This window comes from Desmodus rotundus, chromosome 5 (genome assembly GCF_022682495.2).
Source record: "Desmodus rotundus isolate HL8 chromosome 5, HLdesRot8A.1, whole genome shotgun sequence".
Classification (NCBI taxonomy): Eukaryota; Metazoa; Chordata; class Mammalia; order Chiroptera; family Phyllostomidae; genus Desmodus; species Desmodus rotundus.
In genome coordinates, this window is record NC_071391.1 from 7462488 (window position 1) to 7467823 (window position 5336).

Consider the following 5336-nt stretch of genomic DNA (forward strand, 5'->3'; position numbering starts at 1 on the left):
CAAATCCCATCAGAGTTGTCCCTGGGTCTGTCTCATCTACTCCTGCATTTCCACTGCCTGGCACCATACCCAGCATACAACAGACAAATACATGAGTTATTTAGCCAGTTCAAAGGTATTCTTTCTTACCATATTCCTTATCAATCATACTACAGGCAATCATAAAAAAAAGAGCAACAAGGATCTTCTGCCCTGATGTCCTTGTAACCAAATACAGCAAGTGTGGTGCAGCGTAGATTCCAGGTTGACATGAGATGATGTGCAGACTCTTAACCCCTTTTGTCCAAATGTTATATCCGCAAATTTCAATCTTGTCCTTCCTTGCCATTTCTGTGTTAAACTTCTGTCACTTTCAACATTTTTATTGTAAAGAGAATGAAGTAGGAGCATTGTTCCTGAAAGGAAATATTGAGAAAGAAATTCCAGTGAGAAACACTGGATGCCTCTGTAATCTGGTCCACACCTGCCGTGCCGGCCTTTCCTGCAGCTTCTTTCCCTGTGTCTCCTGGTGTTGAGGGAGGGAATATTTTATTCTCCTCTCTGTGGATTCATTATAAACACCCATGTTCTGTCCTATGCTGACTGGATTGCATGCCTTGTCGTTCTTCATCTAGGCCTTTTTGTAGAGCACATTCTCTCCTGCCTTCTGAGAAGATCATTGGAGATAAAACTTTTGAAGATTTGCATTTCTGAAACATATTTATTTTCATGCTTAAAGGCTGGCTGACTGTATAAGAATTCTGGCTGTATAGAATTACAGATCAGAGCCTCTGAATTTTTAGTATTACTTTGTGTTTTTCAGTCTTGTGTTGATTCACCTTTTATTGTCCACATTTGCATGTGACTTAGTGTTTCTGATACATATGGATGTGTAAGAGACCTGGCTAGCGTGGGGGCAAGGAGGGGCTGTGTGATGGATGGGTTGCGGGAGACACCGTAGGTGGAAAGCCACTGGTGCTGTGTGTGATAGACTTCCCTCTGCAGAGGCTGAGAGTCAGCAAGAAGGAGGCCCTTCCTGGAGTCAGCACAGGCTGGAAAGGTGATTGCAGAGGGAAAAACCCACCAACTCCTTTCCAGAACATTGTGTCAGTGGCAGGTGATGACCTACCTGTCTTGCTTCAGAAGTGCATGGATTGGCTGGAGAAACAGAACCCTTCTGGAGTTGACCATATTTGGGCCCCGGAGATGTAAAAGAGAGGATTGGGAGAAACACGAGGGCTTTCTCCCACTAGCTCACTATTCTGGGAGTCCAGAGTGCCTGTGGACCAGTGGGCACTGCAACCAATGTGTCCAGGGAACAGGACCCATCCCCTGTCCCCAGCTCAGGAAGGGGCAGGTGATCTCATGACTTGTGCTACACTGTCCTACTCCACTGGTCCCATCAAGCCATCAGTGAGCTGACGGCCAGAGGGATGGGGCACAGGTGCTGTGCCATTTGGTAGCCACTGGAAGAAGGGGCAGTAAGCTGCATGCAGGACGCTGAAGACCGCCAGGCTCTAGAAGAAGACTGAGGCCCAACAGCGAAGGTGAAAGAAGCCACATTGCCTGGAGGATTGTGCAGTGGCCACATGCAGTTTCCCAAAGGATGGTATTTTTAATGGGAGAAGGAACTCAGCGTGTACCTTGTCTCTGTCTGGCAGAGGGAAGTGGGGGTACTTCTGGGTGTTCCAGAGGGAATAGGCTCTGAGGTGGCAGCTTGGCATTCTTTCAATATTTTGCAGCTTTTGAATAAATGACCTCTTTCCATTTTCACCAACCTCTGCCTCTGGATTTTTACCTAGAGGGTGGCGGCATGCATCAGAACCCCTGTTAGTGTTCAGTGACATTTCTTCTTGAAAGAATCGCTTTTGTTTGGGGTGATGTTCCAAAAAGTCACAAGAGTGTGTGGAAAGTGACTGGGTTACTCCATTTCAAAGTTTTCACTGTGGGGAAATTTTCTTAGTATATTTCTTTGGTGGCTTTCTTCCCACCACAATCTGTCTCATCTCTGAATTTTTTAGTTCAATATGGTTTTCTTTTCTTCCATATTCCTGTCTCATATGGATAGGAACACAGAAAAGCTGGCATTTGTTCTGCCTGTCATCTACCAGAACCAATAACAGAGGCAGGGATTGAATGTTTATGGGCACTTTATTCAGATGTCCGATGAACTGAGTAGACTGCAAGTTTGTACCCTGAAAGACCATCTTCAATTCCATTTTCACCGTACTGTTCAATGAAGAGAGAAGAGTGTAAGTGAGGGTATTGGAATTCAGGGAAAATGTTCATCAGATAGAAAGCTGCAGCATTCTTCCATCTCTGTTTGGTGGTGGTCTTTTATCTGTTTTCTGGGTGCTGGATTCTGTCTGTGTCCTGGGTGGTGGGCCTCTCACTCTGGAGCACAAGGGCTCAGATACCATCTTCAGTGCTTGCAGTCCTCCTGAGCCACAAAGGTGGGACTGCTGATAGTCTTCTGGAGTCAGGGTGTGTCCTACCTTCAGTTCCTGGAACAATAGCTTTTTACATACATTGATTACTAGGATTATTAACTATCACTAAACTGAAATTTGAGTCCTCCATCATGTATAGTTTTGTCACAGTGTTTTACTTTACCTTCCATATCCATTATGACATTTTCCTGCTGTCATATCTTTAACTTTTCCACAATACTCTGTTTTACTGTAAATATTTATTAATTGCGAGCCAAGAACAGATGATTGTAATATGAACTTTCTGAAGATCCATGAGAGAAAGTTGTGTTTGGACCATAGAACTTGGAATAGTCTTAATGGAGTATGTGTCAGTTAATCTTGCTTGGCTCTCTTACCCTGAGCTTGCCATCTCGGCTGAGCCTGGGAAACCAGAGCGAGAAGCCAGGCCAGGTTTAGAGACAAGGTGACGGCACTCAACTACCATTACCCTGCCCACTTAATCTGCAAAGATGAAAGAGAATATAGAATCTTCAGTGTTTGGCTTGCACACCAGAAAACCAGACATCACAAGATTGAAATCAAGGTAATTTAAGCAATATCCAAAGCAGTGACTGGCCCACGTTTTTTGAAAAGTATCTCATAGGTGTCAGCTGTCCCTTCAATATTCATGATTGACAAGAAGCAATGGAATGGCTTCTTGACTTAGCTGTTACACTTGAGTGTGGACATAATGCTGAGAAATACAAGGACGCAGTATCTGAAAATACAAAAAAGGCCAACAGTGCAGCTACAAATGCGGAACCACTCATCATTGTAGATGTAGATAATACTGATTTTAAGGCTGGCATAATGACCCTGGCTGACCTTCAGATTCAAAACCATCAGGATCACCTGGTAATGCTGAAGGCCACATGCTGTTTGGTCCAGGAGCACCTGACACAGACGCAGTTACTAAAGCAAACAAGGCAACAGAAGGGTTGATTGCCAGTTGTTTACAGGAGTACGGCCTTCGTTTGACACAGGAGATGCAATTGTTGATGAAGCTGCTGACATTCTGCAATTGCTGCTCATGGAAGAGCTCAGAGAGATGCAGACCAGAATTATTGCAGCGATTTAGCTGTTCAGGAAACTGCAGCGGTTCCAAAGACAGACCAGAGCCAGGGGAAAGTAGGAAGGTGAACATATTAGGATTCCAGCCTCTCACTGACCCAGCATGATTGGGTACCACGTACGGCCTGGCATGTGTTTAGAAATCCAACTTCACACTTTCAAGGAAAGTATCCCAGAAAATAGACTATGTTTTAGGGGTATAACATCCTTGCTTTTTCTTTACTAGATATTGGGAAAGAACTTTCTTGTCTTCCCGTGTCTCCCCATCTGAAAACCCTAATCTGTCAGAAAGGAAGGTTAGCATCTGGGACAGCGAAGGTGGAAGCAAAGGAGAGAGAGGAAGAAGAAGTTAGTTAGGCCCCAGGTTAAGTGTGAGGGTCACACAGACCTGAGCACACTCATTTCTGATGGAGACATGAGTCTCATGTCCTCTGGGGCCTCTCAGGCCCAGAGGCTGTTTATGGGTCATGGACACAGTGGTGGAGGGCTGGGACTGGACTCTGATGATGGCTGTGCTGATGGAAAGGCCTAGATGTTGGAGGGATGCTCGGCTGTCGAAGGGGCAGACCTTAGTGGACTCTTAAGCACCAGGAAGCAGAGGAGCTGAAGTAGGCTCATAAAGACCTGCCCCACCCACCACCCTCTGCCAAATCCATTCCCTAAACTCAGAGCCTGTCTTTTACCCACCATGGCACAAAGGGCTTTGCAGATGTGACGTGGGTGCAGGCTGTGAGTTAGGGAGATATTCTGAATTTCCTGGTGGCCTCCAAATGCCTACCCATGTATCCTAAAGGGAAGAGGCAGAGAGAGATTTGCAAACACACAAATGGAGACGGTAAGGTCCCTCCCTTCGGGGCAGAGACTGGAGTGATGTGGGCAGCAGGCTAGGACTGCCATCAGCCTTCAAAGGTGAAAGCAGCCAGGAACAGATTTTCACCTCACCTTTCCAGGGCAAGCGTGGCTTTCCTGACGCTGTGATTCGGGCATAGCATTCCAGATGTCAGACTTTTGTGGCCCACTCCTGGAGAAAATACCTTCCATTAAGCCCCCAAGCGTGTGGTGATGAGTTCCAGCAGCCACTGGAAACTGATCCCTAAGCCTAGGGTTCACCCAGTGCTCTGAGTCATCTGCCTAGTGGAGGGAGAGCCCATCCGCCTGGTTGGGGCTCCCAAGGGAGTGGTCAACTGGACACATGCACTGTTCATGGGACTGTTCCTCCTGCAGTAAATATGGACTGTGTATGTGGGGTTGCCCGGATAACAGCGGGGTGCTTGTTTTGGGGACTTTAGGAAGTATTGGGGGGGTTTAAGAGTCACTAAGGGCGGTGAGCAATGTGAGCGTGCAGAGAGCAAAGAGTTCCCTGAAGGCTGACCCTGAGATTCACTACAAAGTGAGAAGTGGACAGAAAACAATTTACCCTGCATCCTCCCAGCATGGAAACCCATGGAGGGGTGAGGACCAGGCAGGCTGTTTGTGCTTCTGACGGGGATGGAACGGCAGTGGAGCTGTTGGTTGGGAACCGTGTGACTGCTCAGGGAGGCAGTGGTTCCCTCAGCAAAGCCCAGGGATGGGACACTTTGGAGTGATTTTGACCCCTCACCTCCCTTTTCTCTCCCAGCCCTGGGACTGGGTAGCTGTGCAGGGATGGAGGATGGGTCCTGAGCCATCCTAGTCTCTCTGAGATCCCTCCCTCAGGCCACCATGGTCACTGGACACTGTGTCTCTAGAATGTACTATGGACATCACCCAAGGGCCACTTCATAACGAGAACCACCCCAACTCCAGGGACAGACTGTTGGACAAAAACAAGACAAG

General features: G+C 47.1%; 1 pseudogene; it reads left to right on the plus strand.

The window, feature by feature from the left end:
- Window positions 1-2767: 2767 nt before the first annotated feature.
- LOC128780821 (RNA transcription, translation and transport factor protein pseudogene) lies at window positions 2768-3590 on the plus strand (annotated as a pseudogene).
- Window positions 3591-5336: the final 1746 nt, after the last annotated feature.